The sequence below is a fragment of the Bos javanicus genome, chromosome 1, assembly GCF_032452875.1.
Source record: "Bos javanicus breed banteng chromosome 1, ARS-OSU_banteng_1.0, whole genome shotgun sequence".
Classification (NCBI taxonomy): Eukaryota; Metazoa; Chordata; class Mammalia; order Artiodactyla; family Bovidae; genus Bos; species Bos javanicus.
In genome coordinates this window covers 70,078,596-70,097,598 of record NC_083868.1, presented here as the reverse complement: position 1 = coordinate 70,097,598, position 19,003 = coordinate 70,078,596, and the positions used below count along the sequence as shown (strand labels likewise).

At 41.7% G+C, this 19,003-nt stretch overlaps 1 long non-coding RNA gene across 1 annotated transcript; it reads left to right on the top strand.

Moving 5' to 3' along the window:
* Positions 1-5,687: 5,687 nt before the first annotated feature.
* LOC133244165 (uncharacterized) lies at positions 5,688-9,686 on the top strand. The gene is made up of 2 exons (XR_009735317.1): positions 5,688-7,209; positions 8,519-9,686. It is a non-coding gene; the product is annotated as an uncharacterized LOC133244165 (long non-coding RNA).
* The last annotated feature ends 9,317 nt before the right edge of the window (positions 9,687-19,003 follow it).

Below are 19,003 nucleotides of genomic sequence, written 5' to 3'. Positions count from 1 at the left end.
GTCATGCTATACTTCAAACCAATGTCCATTGTGCTCCAGGGTGCTTCCTCTAGAGCAAAAAATTTGACCATGGAACACCCATGCTTAACATCCTTCAGTGACAAGGCCCTTAGTGACCTGCCACTGAATTTCTTTTGTCTTGAATGTGCCTTGCTCTTCTTACATTCAGGCCTTTGCACACGCTGTTCTTTCTCCCGAAAATATTATTTGCAATTCTTTTCTTAGCTTACCTCTTCTCATTCTTCAGGTCTCAGATTAAATGTCACTTTCTCAGGAAACTCTAAAATAGGTTAGGCTTCCTGGCCATGTGCTTCATTATCACCATACAGTTTCTCTACCACTTATCACAAAAGTGTTGTAATTTCTTAATTGTAGGTTTCCCCATTGAGCTGCAAGGTCCATCAAGATGGGAACTGTGTCCATCTCTTTCACCACCATGCACCCCAGAATGTGCCCAGTAATGCTCAATAAATAGTTACTGACTCCATGGACAGATATACAAGAAAATGTATATCTTAAGATTGCTCAGAGTGGCAGAAAAACTTGGAAAACGCCTAATTTTCTAACAGGAGAGGATTAGTTCAATGAAGTATGAGTCTTCATATTTTAAATTTCCCAGTCCAGTTACTAGGAAAATTATGGTTAAAAAAAATGTGAATGACATATGGAAAGACATTTCTCATATATTGTGAAGTGAAAACAGCAGTATTACATGGGTAGATGTCTAGTGTGATCTTATTCTTGCCCTTGTGTCTATGATTTTCCCTTTGCATTCTTCATCTCTTTCATCTACCTTTGTATTCATTTCGTTCTTTTTCTTCTTAGCTGGTTTTCACCCTATGACTATCTGCTTATGTTTTATGAAAGACGTCTCTTCTTCCATCCTTTTGAGGCTGCCCAGCAATTGCTTGGCATTTTCCTTCTGTATCCTGTAGCAGTCTACATTTTCAGAGATTTGTCCCTTCCTCTTGTTGTTCAGGGATCAAGAGGTTTGTCCTTCTAAAAAAAATTTAGTAGAATTTTTTCATGGGTTCCATTTTTTTCTCCTTTTACTTACTTGGATTGAATGAAACAATGCCATCAGCTTGGCCCAACACTTTCTGCTTGGGAGATAATAGCATCCTTTTCTTAGATCAACAGCTTGAGAGGAGGTTGGTGTGAATGGTTCCCAGTCAAATTCTGAGTCCTAGGGGACTCTATAGACAGCTTTGCTCACTAAAGTGACATCTCCTTCAACACCTACCTCCTGGCTCTTTGATTCTGTGACCCTATATGGTATGTAACAACTTCAATTCCTTTTCCACTAAAAGGAAACAGGGCTTCTAGGGAACATGGCTGATTCCAGGTCCGGATGGGAAATACACAAGATAAGCCTAAACATCTTGTCACACCGGATAGTGAGGATTGTACATCAGAAGAATTCAGGAACTAATGTGAAGGGGTTTCCATTGGCCAATGGTGGATAATTTGAGCATAAGTGAGGGTAACTGCAATGGATTGAAACACTGAAATAATTAAATCCATGCATTCACAATAAACCCTTTCCTGGCAAAGCTCTAGTTGGTCTCTGTGGGAGGGTGCTAGAGACGAACTCATTGTTTTTAAAATTAATAAATAAGATAAATTAAACAGTTATGGTGCCTTTTCTTTTTTGAACTGTATCATGTAGAAGCCAAATACAGATTGTGGTAAGTTTCTCTTTATAGAAAGAAATAAAAAATAAAAATTATGAAGTTTCTCTTTATTACAGTTAGTAAATGAAGAAGGACGGATAGAGTTAGAACCATTTTGCAACCTCCACTGTATCAGCGGGCCTAGGCTTTGACCATCAACAGCTGTCAAGATCGCAAAGAAGAGATGCAACCAGACAGTAAGGGACTCCTGGGGGAAGAAAGCAGCAGCACCTAGAAGGTAGTCTTGCCAAAAAAATCTAACAAACCTGATTAAGCCTCCTGATTCAACTTCCTTTTATAGGAAATTCAGGGGATAGAGGAGCATGCTAAGCATTTCAGCACCACCAACATGAGGATGCAATCATCAAAATCCAGATGGTGGGAAACTGCCTATTCTCTTCCATAAACAATTTTCCCGGAAAAAGAAAAAAAAAAAAATATATATATATACATACACACACATATGAGAAATAGTAAAGGGAAAATGTATAAAAGATAGTATTATCACCATTTTCAATGTATACACCTTATTTAAACAAGGTTACCATTCCTTTCTCCAAGAGATCTTCCCAACCCAGGGATCAAACCCAGGTCTCCTGCATTGCAGGCAGATTCTTTACCAACTGAGCCACCTGGGAAACATTTAGTTAAACAAGCAAACTATTAAATAAATCAAGACTTCCCTGGTGGTTCAGTGATGAAGACTCTGTGCTTCCAATGCGTGGGGTGCAGGTTCAGTCCCTGGTCAGAGAACTAAGATGACACATGCTGTGTGGCCAAATTTTTTTTTTTAATCATAATCTTTATGAAACAATTGAAAAATTGAGCACTGATTGGATTTCTTGACAATGTTAAGAAATTACATTAACTTTTGGGGGGTGATAATGATATTTTATTAATGTGAAAAAGTCTTTATTTTTGCAAATGAAATGATATGGTGTTTGGAGTCTGTTTCAAAATATATGGAGATAGTGAATGAAATAGAAAAGAAAAAAGTTTCGCCATGAGTTGATAGTTGTTGAACTGGGTGATGGGAACACAGAGGCTATTATAACATTAGACTATTCTGCTAATTTTGTACATGTGATAGTCTCTATAATGAAAGTTTTTAAAATTGCAACTATCAAACAAATTCACTTAATCACCCAGTAAACACTGCCTCTATCCTTATAGCATGTTAGAATCCTTCCAGCTCTCTTGAAACTACAGTAGATCCCATTCCATCACAATTACGTTCTTGCATCAGTACCTATGGCTAAAATCAACTCAAGTCAGAACTACCTTGAAAATCTTTTAAATTTCCCACAAAAGAAGTAATTACGGCATCCTCTGGATACTCTGTAGAGTGATTCTTATGAACGTGAGCATTTGAAAAAAAAAAAAAAACAGGAAAAAAAATCTAAAGGAAGACTCAATAATTTGGAATACTTCCTTCATTTGTTTTCCTGAACACCACTTTTTCTTGATTCTCCCCTTTCCTTACTAGCCGCTTGCACTTTTCCCATCCTCCTCCTCTCCATGTTAGAGTGTCCCAGGGTTCAGTTCTTGAATTTTTCTTTTCTATCTGCCCTAACTTCCTACTGAATTCATTGGCTCAGGGCTTTAATTAACGTCCATAAAATGATAACGCCCATGTTTCCATCTCTAGCCAGAATCAATCCTTGAACTCCAGACTCATTTATTGAACTGTCTACTTAATTTGCCCATCTGGGCATCTAATAGGTATCGCAACAGATTCAAAACAGATTTTTTAAATTATTTATTTTTATTTTACTATGGTCTTTTTTGAAGTGTAGTTGATTTACAGTATGTTGTTGGTTTCAGGTTTACAACATGATGATGATGATGATGATTACAGTACCAATGACGGTTACTTGTGGTGTTTTGATGATAGTCATTCTGACCAGAGTGAGGTGATACCTCATTATGGTTTTGATTTACATTTCTCTGATGATTAGCAATGTTGAGCATCTTTTCATGTGCCTGTTGGCCATCTATGTCACCTTTGGAAAAATGTCTATTTAGGTCTTCTGCCCATTAAAAAAAAAAATTATTTCTTTGTTTGACCACACTGGGTCTTAGTTGCAGCATATGGAATCTAGTTTTGTGACCAGGGATTGAACCTGGGCCCTCTGCACTGGGAGAGCAGTGTCTTAGCCGCTGGACCACCAGAGAAGTCCTGCCCATTTTTTAATCCAGTTGTTTGGTTTTTTGATGTTGAGTTACATGAGTTGTTTATATATTTTAGATACTAACCCCTTATTAGTCATATCGTTTGCAAAAGTGTTCTCCCATTCAGCAAGTTGTCTTTTCATTTTGTCAGTGGTTTCCTTTGGCATGCAAAAGCTTTTAAATTGAACTAAATTGTGTCTATTTTTGCTTTTGTTTCCTTTGTTTTAGGAGACAGATCCAAAAAAAAGACTGTTACATTTTATGTCAAAGAGTGTTCTGCCTATTTTCTTTGAAAAGTTTAATGGTTTCTGGTCTTTAATTCATTTTGAGTTTATTTTTGTATATGGTGTGAGAAAACTATGATGTCATCTTCTACATACAGTTGTTTGGTTTTCCCAGCACCGCTTATTGAAGAGACTGTCTTTTCTCCATTGTGTATTCTTGCCTCCTTTGCTGTAGGTTAATTGGCCACTGGTGTGTGGGTTTATTTCTGGGCTCTCTATTCTGTTCCATTGATCTGTGTGTTTCTGTGTGTTTTCTGATCTATTTTTGTGCCGGTATATACTGTCTGATTACTGTAGCTTTGTAGTATGATCTGAAGTTAGGGAGCATGATGCCTCTAGCTTTGTTCTTCTTTCTGAAGCTTGCTTTGGCTGTTCAGGGTCTGTATAAATGTTAAGATTGTTTGTCTTGGTTCTGTCACAATTCTTGATTTCTGAACCTTCCCCATCTTACTCCTCCCCCATCATTCCTCTTTCTTCTTAATGGCACCAGTTGCTCAGGCCAAAAACTCTGGAATTGTCCTTAATGACTCTTTTTTTTTGTTGTTCCCATATTTATTCTCTCATTAAATATTATTTACCTTTAAAATAAATCCTGAATCCAGTCACTTCTTACCATTTTTGCCTGTATTATTTCTATTGTTTTGTAGCTGGTGTCCTGGCTTCCAGCCTTGGCCCACAGACCATTTCTTTTTAAACCTAGCAACCATGTGGTCTTCCATCCGATCATGTTACTCCTCCTGTCCAAATCTGCCCACCATGTTCCACCTCACAGTAAATATCGAAGTCTTAAAATGACCTGCAGAACCCTTCAAGTGACTGTGAAATGAGCCTCACTGCGTTCCGTGAATCAGCCATCCCCCTGACCTCCTGTCGTACTGTTCTCTGCCTCGCTGACTGCTTCAGTCCCATGGACTTTACTGCTGTTCTTCAAACACATCAAGCACACTGCCACCCCAAGACTTCTACCTTCTATCACTTCTCTGCTCAAATGTCGTATCATAACCTCCCGTCACACAGACGTACACACCCCTCAGCACTTCCTGGTGGCTTAGATGGTAAAGAATCCACCTGCAGTGCCGGAAACCCGAGTTTGATCCCTGGGTTGGGAAGATCCCTGGAGAAGGGAATGGCTACCCACTCCAGTATTCTTGCCTGGAGAATTCCATGGACAGAGGAACCTGATGGGCTACAGTCCATGGGGTCACAAAGAGTCAGACAAGACTGAAAGACTAACACTTCTTTTTCTTCTCTATGGCACTTGTCTTGTGATAAACTATACAATTCTTTTTTTTTTAATTAAAAATAGGAAAAATATTCTCAGACATAAAACTGAAATACACACAGGTAAATTTGAATACATATAACCTAAAATATTTATCTAAAATAATAAACACAATAAAAGGACAAAATCAAACTTGTAAAGTTTTGCTTTAAATATAACAACCGAGGGTTGATCTTTTAAAAAATATTTGCCAATAGTAAAATAGTAATAACCTTATTTAAAATTGGAAATAAAATATGAATAAACAATTTTGAAGCACTTCCTTTATTTTAAAAATTTTATTGGAGTATAGTGATTTACATTGTGTTAGCAAAGTGAATCAGTTATACGTATACATATATCCAGTCTTTTTTATATTCTTTTCCCATTTAGGTCATTACAGAGTATCAAGTAGAGTTCCCTGTGCTGTACAGTAGGTCCTTATTAGTTATTTATTTTATTGAGAGACCCAGAGTTAGGAACCAGCTAAGCCATGCTTGGACTCTGACCCCTAGGAACTGTGAGAAAATAAATGTTTTAAGCCCTTAAGTTTTGTGGTAATTTGCTACACAGCAAATTAGTTAACTAAGAGCTTGGTTTAGTGACTGGACCAGAAATTCCTTGAAGCAGTGACTATTCAGCACTTGTCAGATGAGTGGTTTTTTTTTTTAAATCCCTGGATGACTTAGAGTTTTAATCTTTTTCTGTGTCTGCATGTATTTTGGGGGCGGGGAAAGCTCCCTCCAGCGGCTGCTAACCAGGTGCTACTTTAAATGTAATGTCTGTATCTCAGCCTTGCCCTCAGTCCTAATACCTCCACCTCATTTGTGTGAATCTCCCTGTGGTTGTGATAACACGGACAAGAGTGAAGTTTCCTAAACAAGCGATCACTTTCCACCCTGTCTAGGATGCACAGTTCAAGGAGGGGGATAAGCAGAGAGAGGATGAACTATTATCAGTAACAATGGCCCCTTGATTAGAAATTGGAATGCTGCTCCTCTTAAAGCATTAACCTGTAGTTAACAATCACAAGTATTGTTACAGATCAAGCTGCTTGACTATTTCCCGCTTGATTTTAAGATGCACTTCCCTAGAGGTGCAGTCAGCAGGAAACAATCTTCCCAGTCTAAATGATGCATCATAGAGGGGACTTTTCTAGAGCCACTAAATAATGCCAGCTCCCAGGTTGCCAGCATTTAATCCCTCACTTTGAATCTCAGCCAGAGAATGTGATAAATATAAGGGATTCAACACATCGACTATTGGGTGCAAGCACTTGATTTTTCCATGTGCACATTTTGATACAGGCAATGCTTATACTGAGACATAGAGAATCCTTTTCATCAGAGAGCTGACTGAGCCTCAAAGTTAAAATTCCTTATTGTACCAGTCAGAGACTCAGGGAGAGCTGTTCTGCTCTGCCAAGTCACGTGGTCAGCGGCCAAGATGACAGGGAAACTAAAAAGCAATGGATGTGAACACTTCCCTATATACCAGCTTCTAGGGGAAAGATGTGAGTGCCCAGGAGAAAGGTGGTTAGGTCAGAATCTTTTCATTCAACCCCACATTCCATATTCCAAGAAAGGATTTCTACTCTCTATAGGGTGTGTTCTAGGGCCCTAGGGATTGGGAGAACACAGCTGCATGGCTTTTTTTTACTCAAATTTGTATGCTTCTCCAGCAGATGATTGCTAACACTGGCAGGGCTGGACAAGCCTAGTTCTAATTTCTTAAGGCACGCACACACACACACACACATTAAAGATTTTCTAAGCTGCTTCTGAGGAAGAGGAAAAGGGCTTGGTAATGCATCACCCAGGTTGGTAAAACTGAAATTATGCAAAGGTGTCGGGGGTCAGGCTGGAGACCTGAGACATGAGAATGGATTTATGAGGGGCCCTCCCTGGAGGTGGGGTGGGTTAGTGCAGTTAATATTGGGGAACCCCTGAGTTGGGGGAGGCAACTCTGTGGAGGGATGCTTCCTGATGCTCAGGGAATTCTTGGCAGTGAGAGCGTTTGGGGTGGTCAGTTAGCAGTGGATCTAAGACTTCATGTAGGTTGAGCCATCTTTATTCCTACAGATCCTCTGGAGGAGGGCATGAAAATACAATCCAATATTATTGGGCTTCCTGGGTTTGATCCCTGAGTTGGGAAGATCCCCTGGAGGAGGGCATGGCAACCCACTTCAGTATTATTGCCTGGAGAATCCCCATGAACAGAGGAGCCTGCCAGGCTACAGTCCATGTGGTCGCAAAGAGCCGGACATGACTGAGTGACTAAGCACAGCACAACGCCCTAGATTAACATGTAACATTGTCCAGAAAGTTTTCCTCTGCTAGTATCTGAAGCTCTAGGAAAACCAAAATCTGTAAATAAATATTTTACGTATTTATTTTTAAGTAGTATCAATGGTCTCTGGAGTTCTCGCTGGGCCCCTATTAGTATTAGATTCATTCATTCATTTTATACATCCATTGAATACATTTCTTGAGCACCTTCCTGTTGGATGTTGTTCTAGGCTTTGAGGTCACCAGGGTGTAGAAGTCCCATGAGATCTGTGCCTTCATGGAGTTTACTTTTGTGTGGGGATGGCAGGGACCTAGCACCATCCAGAAGAATGAGTCTGCTGGCTCATCAACTTCTGTGGGCAGTTTTATTCCAATAGTCAGCACAGATGTGATTTCCCCAGTGGGCAGCTATTCTTGACTACAAACAGCTGTGAATCAGCATGTCAAAAGCCTTCTTAAAGGAACGCAGTCTTGTCTGAGACTGTGGAAGCTCCAGAGAAAGAGGTTTTTGTCCAGGCCTGGGGAGGCTGTGTGTTGGCAAGGGACACCCAAGAGAAACCCTCAAAACACCTAGGGGTGAGTGTAGCTTGACCACCACCCTAATTTTGTCAGAGATGTACAACACCTCTCAACCTACGCCCTACTGTCACTCCACCATCATAGCTGGGTCAGCAGACCTGAGGCACAAGGTCCTCTGAGAATCAGGACAACAGATAAAAACAACTCGTCCACTGATTGCGGAATGGAGCTTTGTGATATGGTAGAATGTAAGCAACTGGCTTGTTCTGAAATGATGTCTGAGAGGAACATGGTTTAAAATGGCAATTCTCAAACCTTCAGCAACAGAGCTTCTCACCTCCGGCTGCACATTGACCCAGAGAAATAAATGACCGATGCCTGACCCAATCCCAGCCCAGTTGGGAGCCACTGCTGTAGCCTGCTCTGAACCAGATGCTGGGTGACCTGCTAAAGGGCAAAGGTAAGTTAAACAGGCCGCTGGCAGAGGGCCTTCCAAGCTCACCACTAAACTGGTCAATAGATGTACATTTCAAAAGCCAGTTTCCAAAAGTTCAAGTCATCTTTCCTGTGGCTAGAAACGTTTAAAATTGTAAAAGCAAATTTTTATTTCCAAAGCAGCTTTGAAGTTTGCATTTTAAAGCTGGCAAGCTGTGCCGTCCTGCAGAAGGGAATATTTTAAATTCCTGGAGAGCATGTCAGAATTTCAAAGGCTAATAATAATAGGTGAAAGCTGACTGATGTCTAGTGCCAAGCAGGCCACAAGGTTTAACAGGATCCTAGTCACCAAAAACCTCTGGACCCTCCCTTGGTGTTCTCCATAGAAATAGACAATTATGGATTTGGAAGGCCAGCCCTTACCCGGCACACGAATCTCTGGACCATCTCTGCTGGAAGGAACGTCACTGCTAGAACAAGTTAGAGACAGAAATACCATTTTCTAGAACACTCTGCACCACTTTAATGTATCTGGGTTAGTGTAAGGACGGCATTATCTTTGGGTTGGCCTGAAAGCAGCAGATGTATCTCAACAGTCTCTGGATGGCCGTGTCCACTCCCCAAGTCCTCCTTCTCTAGCCCACACCCTCAGTTTCTCTGACCGTTCTGGGTGTAAGATGCCTTCCAGATTCCTCACTACTTGGCTGTTCTCTCAAGTTTGTCAACATGCTTCTCAAACGATGACAACCAGGACTGAGCACAGGGTATGAGAGTGGGTGCGTCAAGCGCCGGGACAAGACTCAGACACGAGACCCCGGTCGTCTAGCGCCTCTGTAATTACAGGAGCAGGCCGGCCCACACTGGTCAGCTCGGGGACTCTGGCATAGTCCCACATAGACCAGGGAGAGGCACAGACCTTGGGTGACCATAACTGTGTGATCAGAGAAGGATGGACAGGATTTAGCACCACTTTGTAACCAAGGATTACACACAAATGCTACTCTGTAATTTTAGATCACTCCTTTAATTTTCTTTAGTAAACATCTTGAAAATGTGGTCTGCTCTTTGTATTGTCTTTGCATATGGAAAAGAGGGAGGCCCACAGATGGAAAAGAAGGAAAAGCAAGGGAGGAAAGTGCTCCCTGTGCTCTGGGCAGGAAGGACCTTGTCAACCTCTGGTGTGTGGGCTGAGAGGTCAGAGGCTGTGATGTCAAACAAAAGTTATTGAGAGGACTGGGTGGTGCTCTAAAGCTAATGGAACAATCTGGAAGCAGGGAGGGATTGAGACCAAATAATGAGTACTGGTGTTAGTGCCCTATCCCCTTCCGAGAACAGTGGAAGCTCAGTGTTTCAGGAGAGCATGGAGGAGGCAGAGGTGGCGCCCCAGATATATTCACCAAAAGTCACTTTTCTTGGAGAAGGAAGAAGACAGTTATTTCAAGTCCCTTGCACACCTGTTTCTGTCTTGTGCCAGAGAGTCTGGGCTTTAAAGAACGCTTTAAAGGGTGTCTTGTCTTGAAAAGAGACAAGCTCAGGGTGATTTCCAAGGTAGAAGACCAGAGGCAGCTTTGTCCTTCACAAGGTGGAGGCTGCTTGGAGAGCAGCAGCCTGGAGGTGAGCAAGCACAGAGTTTCCTCCTGTCGGAGCCAGAAAGAGGAACTGTAATTAGAAGTGATGTAATCATCATGCTTGCTTGTAGTTTGTGCAGTTGTAATAGTTGAACCTGGAGAGTCTCCCTTTACAGAGAACATGTTCTGTGACTCACCAACAGAGTGCGTTTAATTCAGAAAAACACCCAGGCAGGGCCAAAGTCTCAAGTGGTCATATGATGGGGACCGTCCTACAGGAGCAGGTACTGAAGCTATGTTGACACCAGCCCAGGCGCCACTTTCTCCTTTTGTTTAGTCCTAAACGTGTCACCATATGTAATAACTACGTAACGAAAGACTTTCTGATTTTTTGGGTAGTTAATGGCTGATGAGGCCACTTTTAATCTGATTTTCTCCTGCTAATTTCACCATCTTCCTGTAAGTAACCTCCTGAAATAACAGAGTTGAGCTGATGAACAATTAACTGTAAGAACTGAAGGTGGGGAACAGAGAGGAGGGGCATTTTCCTTGTCTGAAATATCTGAACTCTTTCAGCTCTGACATGGCTTGGCTGACATCTGAAATGATATGACATTGTGGCAGTTAGAAACAAGTACATGCAAAAAACTTGCATGAAAGGATATTTTCCTTTTAGGGCAAAAGCAGCCTATTTTGGGTGCTGTTTCTTTAAACTGAAACAAGTCAACGTTTAGCCTGAATGGATCCTCACAAGCTTCTCTAACAATGCAAACAAAAGACCTAGAGAGACACTAGCCACTGTTAGAGCCACTAATAAACGGAGGCACTTCTCTTTGCTATTAGAGAGATATTGCCTAGTAAAATCCACAACATCTCAGATATTCCAGGGAATGTATCATTCTCATGTTTTAGAGAAGAAGGAAGCAGGTTTGGAAATGGAATCTGTTGAGATGAATGTCAGCCCATAAGGAATTATGCTGCTTGAAGAGGAATGTAAATGTTCTGAACATGTGCAGCTACTCAGTCGTGAAATGTGTTTGTTCATTCACCTATTCATTTATTCACTGATTTAACAGATATTTATTGGGGGGTCATCTCTGTGTCCACAGTGGCTCTACGGGTGAGAAGCGGCTGTCTGTAGGGTTGTAACTCTGTAGGAGAGAGACAGTGCGCAGTCACGAGTGTCCTCCCGAGATGCAGGCGACAGGACGCTAGTCAGGCACAGGGAGCATCACCCTATGTTCTGTAAGCTCCTGGTAGCCTTCATATTTGGGAACACACTGTTAGGGAGGTGACTGCTCTCACCCATGTGGCTGGGAGTGAAGCCACATGAACCCATGCTTGCTCAGCTTCCCTCATCTCCACAGTGAAATATACACTTTCCTGGTGGTCCAGTGGCTAAGACTCCGCACTCCCAATGCAGGGGGCCCAGGTGCGATCCATGGTGAGGGAACTAGATCCCACATGCTGCAACCAAAAAAAAAAAAAGATCCCTCATGCCGCAACTAAGTCCCGATGAGGCCAAATAAAAATAAATAAAAAATGCACATCTTTACTCACTGTCTTCTCCTGTCTTCTTGTTTCAAAGAAAGAAGTGTCCAAGACAGACCTCACAGCATCTGATCTCTCTCTTCCCTCTTGATTTTTTTCCAATCTCTCCATAAACATTCCTGATTCTCCCCCTTTTGCACAGACCATCTTTCTATTCTGCTACTCCTCTGCCTCTATCGTTTTCTCTATTTCCAGTGAACAGTAACGTTCTCACATGGTCTTTCCTCTCTAGGAAGGACCCACCCTCTCCCTGTGAACTCCCTACAGCCCACTAGATGAAGCTAACTGCCAAGGTGATCAGTGACCTCTATGGTAGAGAGCTGTGTCCTGATTCTGTCATCTTTTTTTCTACTTTTAGAAACAGAACTCATCACTTTTATCTGAGTACAACTACCCAACGAAAGATTGCATTTTCCAGGTTCCCGTGCAGCTTGGTGTTGCCAGGTTCATAGCTTCCAGATCATCTCCTTGAAAGGAAGGGGTGCATTTTCCATGAAGTTTTTAGCCTTCATGCTGCCTAGACTGTGAAGAGATGACAGGAACAGTCATTTAAAGATAGAAACCTCATGCTCAAGATGGCAGTGCACCAAGGTGAGATTAGCCCAGAACTGCTTATGCTGGACTGTCATATGAGGGGAAATACGCCTCACACTGGCATTTTTGGCCTTTGTTGTAGGCCTCTGTAGGCCGCTTAGTCATGTCAGACTCCATGCGACCCCATGGACTGTAGCCCACCAGGCTCCTCTATCCATGGGATTCTCCAGGCAAGAATACTGGGGTGGGTTGCCATGCCCTCCTCCAGGGGATCTTCCCGACCCAGGGATTGAACCCGGGTCTCCTGCATTGCAGGTGGACTCTTTACCGTCCGAGTCACAGCATCCAAATTGGTACCCTTTGGGGATAACCCAGTCTTCATCAACACAAGCTTCAAAGTGCTAATTCAATGTCTGTTTCTCAGGCCCCACTCTGCTTGATCTTTCTGCAGCACTGGGATTCTGTGGATGACCTTCCTTCCTGAAGCTTCTTCTCCTTGTACTCCCCTGCTTTTGCACAATCCTGCTTCCCTGTATACCTCTCTGACTGTTCCTTCTTTGTCTACCTACCTTCTCTTTCCCTCCTCTCACCATGGCGTTCTCCACTGATTTTCTCCTCTACATGCAGTGCCCTCCTTTGGAAAGCTGACCCCAGCCATCAGTTTCGATCCTTTTCTCAGGTCCACCTCTTTGACAGGTACAGATGCTTAGCACATAGCACATGGTGTGATGGTTAAGAGCACAGACTCTGGATCCAGACTCTTCTGTTTGAATCCCAGATCTGCCACTTGGGATCTTGGGTAAGTTACTTAGCCTCCCTCTGCCATGGTTTCCTCAAAGATGAAAGAGAGATAATAAGACTACTTATCTCAGAGGGTTTTTGTGAAGATGAAATGGGTTAAAAGTTGTGCAGCACCTGAAGCAGAGCTTGACACCTGGACAGCACCACGACAATGTTAACTCTTGTTATTGGCGTCACACCTGGGGAAACAGGTCCAAGGCCCTGACCAAGCTGTGGCTGGCCCAGACATTATGTCAGAGTCATAATCACTTATGGTGCTTTGGTAGCTAGAGATGTGATTGGATTTCTCTACTTGCCTCGATTTCTGATCTCTTGTCTGCTCTGGTCTCTGGGAAATTACAAGACAGTTTTATTCGCCTTTGTGTCAATGACTTTTAACACCAATCTCCAGTCTTGCCGCTACCCTAGAGCCCCAGTGCTGCCTCTTAAATAATCTACGGCCATGGCACCTGGAACCCATCTTTCATATCGCTGTCAAAACTGCCTGTGTGGGTTCTGCTTGGCTGTTGGAATCATAGGCCTTGTACCTGTGGGGACGATTCATTGTGAGAATTTCATACACTACCAAGCATTTTCACTGAGAAGTTTCTCTTTCCTTCTCCCGGGTAATTATGGTGTCAGATTTATGTGGATTAGTAGGGAGACCTAATTCTAGAATCAGACTGATAATAATAAAAATCCAAGCTACTCCTACTAACATTGGGGCGATTATTTAATTATTCAGTAATTCATAACATATAGCCCACAAGTATGTTAGGTAAAACTGGACCCATTCACATAACACACATAGGGAACTTAGACAAGGAGGCAGTCAATAAATTTTTTCTCTTATTTTAAAAATAACATTTGTTCTATTTACTTTTATTTATAGTTTGGGTTTATTTTCCCATTAACCTTGTATGAGAGGCTGAAGGGGCTGAAATTGCTTGTGCCCTTCTCTGTAGGAGAGGCTCACTCTTAGTGGGTTTGCTGGCAGTGCAGTGACTCAAGAAGTTTAACATGAATGCATTTATATCAGGCTGATTCCAGAAATGAGTTTGAGTGACCCTTTAATAAGGATTGGCTCACTTCCTTCCCCAGCCATCCTGTGTTGAACAAACGGAATGGTCAGTTTTTCATCTGACTATACACAGAGCCAGCACAGAAGGAGCTTTGCTTTTTTTTTTTTTAAACAGGAATTGGTACTGATGGTCATTGCCATCTAGCTCTGGTCCTTTTGCTTCTGAAGTCCCGTAACTGATGCTGCGGTGGAGAAAATAAGTAGTTGTCTATATATCCTGCCTCTTGGAGGTGCAGGAGCAGGGGCGGGGGCGGGGGGGGGTGAGGGGGTGGGCGGGGAGAGAACAAGCATAGGGCTAAAACAAAATCAAATAGGTTCTTAGTTCTCTCCCTAAGTAATATCTTGACTCCCTTAATAAAAATAAGCTAGCCCCTCCAACATTAGCACTACAAGAAGACTCCGACTATTATATGGGATATACTTCCACTAAAAATTTGTGTGTTGTTTATTTGAAATTCAAGTTTAACTGGGGATCTTCTATTTTTTCTGGCAACCATAACTAGAAGAGCAAGGAAAAGTGTTAAGGGTGATGGGTTCTGTGTGAGAAGAAGAGAGGGCAGGATAATGTCCACTTGGTGAAATAAACTTGTGGATGGAGGATTTTAGTACATGAGGCAGCATGCTCTTGCTGGGTTTGAGTCTAAGACACTGCACCCTCAGGGCTGCTGGGGCTTGTTTTTCTTTCCTTTTCTGCTTTAGAGAGTATGCCTGAGGGTGGTCTCTGTCACCCGCACTGTCCTCAGAGAGGGAGAATCTTCACTCGGACCCAGAGCTGTTTGTTCTTTTGAGAGCCTTCTGAGAAACAGAATGCTGAGGAGGAAAAAGAGATATGCAGTGAAATGCCTAAAGTATAGCCTAATCTGGGCCAAATGTAGCCCACAGCATCCTAAAAATGAGACACGTGGGCACCTCCAGCCTCTAATTACACAGTGAGGATGACGCAGATTGGCTGCAGCTCTGGGTTGCTAGAGTGTACAAAACCAGACGTCTCTTTTCTTATGGGAAGTGGGGAAGCAGTCACTTTGATGATGGTGGGGTGGAGAGAATGCATGCATTTAATTCTCATCAGTATGAACATGTTGTTTATTTTTACCTACTTAATATAGTTTTCTGTGAGGTTTAAGGCATCCAAAATGGTCTGTATGTTAAGAAATGAAGCAAAACAAAGGCATTCAACACTGCGAGTTATTAGGGACAATGCAAATTAACACAATAAGATACTACTACCTACTTTCTAGAATAACTAAAATTGCAAAACAAAAACTAACAGCATCTTGTGCCAGCTAGGCTATAGATCAGCAATGCAAAATGGTACAGTCCCTTTGGAAAACAGTTGGGCAGTTTCTCACAAAGTTAAACATACATTTACTGTGACACCAAGAAGTCTTACTCCTGGGATTAAACTTGTTAGTTTCAAGAGAAATAAAAACACACATCCACAGAAAGACCTGTGTTTATAGCGGCTACATTCATAATAGCCAAGAAACTGGAAACAAAAAAAAAAGCCCATCAGCTGGTAAATGGATAAGCAAAACTGTGGCACATGCACACAATGAAATACTACTCAGCAATGTAAACGAACCAGGCTACTGATGCGCGCAAAAGCATAGGTGAGTCACAAAAGCACTGTGTAAGCAAGAGAAGCCAGACTCGAAGGCTACGTGCTCTACGATTCCATTTATATGATGCTTTGAACCAGGCAAAAGACAATACTACTTTCTAGTAGATCAGTGGGGTGAGGAATTTATACAAAGGGAAGGGATAGGAGGGAATTTTGGGGGTGATAAACCTGTTAATTATTGCAGTAATGATCACACAATTGTGTTCATTTGTCAAAACTCACTGTATACTTAAAAAGATGATATTACCCTATGTAAATCAATACCATACACCCAACTTAGAAAAATCCTAAGGTATTATTTTTATTAGGATATCATTATCAACTATGTTTATGTGAGCTAATATCAGAACATTTAATATGTGCCAGTCACTATGCCACACATTACTTATTAGATGAGTCTAAGTATATGTATATACACATACGTATATTAGAGTGATTATTAGCTGAGGAAACTAAGGCTCAGAGAGGTTAAGAAACTTGCTCAAGCTCACAAAGGCGGGTAAGTGAAAGAGCTGAGATTTGAATCCAGCTGTGTCTGATTCCAGAGCCTTCACATCTTGTGGCCCTAGTTCAAAATGTAAGCATGATTGACACATATGTCTTGTCAGGGTTTCTTAGTCTGCATGATTGACAGTCAAGACTGCATAAGTTTTGTTTGGGCTTCCCAGGGGCACTAGTGGTAAAGAACCTGCCTGACAATGCAGGAGACATGAGTTCAATCCCTGGGTTAGGAAGATTCCCTGGCGGAGGGCATGGCCACCCACTCCAGTACTCTTGTCTGGAGAATCCCATGGACAGAAGGGCCTGGTGGGCTGCAGTCCATAGGGTTGCAAAGAGTCGGACACGACTGAGTGCACACACACAGAGGTTTTCGTTTGGGGGTTGTCCTGTGCCTTGTAGGATGTTTAGCAATGTCCCTGGCCTCTGCCTGCTGGATGCCAGTAGTCCTCCCTTTTGGATGTGACAACCAAAAATATCTCCAGACGTTGCCAAATGTACCCTGGGGGCAACCCCCTCCCCATTGGAAATACTGAGATTTCAGGGAGACTGTCTCAAAGAAAGGCCAAAATGGGGTCATTGTGAATACTAAAGACCCAGAGAAGATATCTAGCATATTTGGGTAGCTGGAGCCCTGACTTAAACTTTGGAGCATTTGAATAGTGGGTGAATCCTCAGAAGTTGATTCTACGTAAGGCTCACGTGCAGAATATATATGCACATGGACATAGAAATACAAGGATGAAACTATGAAGTTTCATGCTAAATAACTATGTCAAAATGCATGTTTTTCCTCCTGTAGTCACTGTGGGGAGCTTTACACTTGGGCCAGAGGTGCCTCATTATCTAGGGTGGTGCTGGGCCTGTCCTTGGAAACTGCTTCTGCTTTGAAATCTCTACCCATGGCAAGTCTTCATCTTTTTGGTAACGCTGCTGCTGCTGCTGCTGCTGCTGCTAAGTTGCTTCAGTCGTGTCCGTTACCAAAAATAATGAACAAGGGGGTAACCGTATTAGGTTGTTATGTTTCTTCTCAAAAAGTAGATGTGACAACAAAGTAATAAGGTTGATCTTTCTCTGAAAAGTTTTTTTGGTGATTGTTGTGCATTTGATGGTTTTGCTAAACAAGTAATACAGTAATAATACTAGTTACCAGTCATGGAGAGCTTATTACATGCTTTGTAATATGCAATATTCATTTCATTGAATCATTGTAAAAACTCTGTGATCTATCACCAAATATAAAACTGAACTCAAAATGGATCAACAACCTAAATGTAAGAGTTAAAGCTTACAATTTTGTAGCTAAAACTATTAGAAAACATAGTTGTAAATCCTGGTGACTTGGGATTAGGTTATGTTTTAAAAAATATGACACCCAAAGCACATGCAATAAAAAAGAACAAATTGAACTTCATCAAAATTGAAAGCTTTTGAGATTTTCCTGGTGGTCCAGTGGTTAAGAACCTGCTTGCCAATGCAAGGGACATGGGTTCGATCCCTGGCCTGGGAAGATCTCACATGCTGAGGGACAGCTAAGCCTGTTCACTCTGGAGTCCATGCTCCACAAGAGAAGTCACCACAATGACGCTCCTGCACACAGCAGTGAAGAGTAGCCTCTGCTCGCTGCGACTGGAGAAAGCCCACGGGCAGCAATGAAGACACAGCGCAGCAACAAAAACCAAAATTACAAACAAAAAAACTCAGCCTGCACACTGCAGAGAGAAGCACATGTACCGTAAGACCCAACATAGCCAAATAAATAGTAAATATTAAAAAAAAACTCATAAAACAAAAAATAATTCCAAGATGGGCAAAGTAAATACACATTTCTCCGAGGAGGATATGCAAATTGCCAATAAAATGTGAAAAGATGCTCAATACCATTAGTCATCATCAGAGACAGGCAAATCAAAACCACAATGAGATACTGCTTTACACCCAACAGGATGACTGGGAGAAAAAAGACAGACAACACCAAGTGTTGGCAAGGATGTGGAGTAATTGGAACAGTCATACATTGTTGATGAGAATGTAAAATAGTGCAGCTGCTGTAAAAAAGTTTGGCAGTTCTCAAAAAGTTAAACATAGAGTTACCAAATGACTCAGCAGTTCCACTCCTAGATATGTGCCCAAGAGAAATAAAATCTATGCCCACAACAAAAACTTGCACAGGAATGTTTATAGCAACAGTATTCATAATAGCTAAAAAATGGGAAAAAAACCCCAAATGTCTGTTAACTGATGAATAGATAAACAAATTGTGATACCCTCACCCAGTGGAATATTATCCAGCCATAAAAAGGAATAAAATAGGTTACATGTTATTACATGGATGAATCTTGAAAACACTGTATGATTCCATTTATATGAGATTCCCAGAATAGCCAAATACAGAGAGGCAGAATGTAGATGAGTGGTCACCAAAGACTGGGAGGAAGAGAGCTTGGGGAGTGACTGCCTAGGGCTTTGGGGCTTCTTTCTGGGGTGATGAAATGTTCTGGATTAGATAGTGGTGATGATTATATACCTTTGTGAATATACTAAAAAATACCAAGTTGTACACTTTAAAAGGGTGAATTTTGTGGTGAATTGTATCTCAACTTTTAAAAAAGAACTCTGTGAAGTGATTACTATTATTATCTGTATTTTACATAACAGAAAACTCATATTCAGAGACAACAAGTTATTCTAAGTGACTGAATAAAATGTGAAAATCCCCCTTTGCACCTCTAAACATT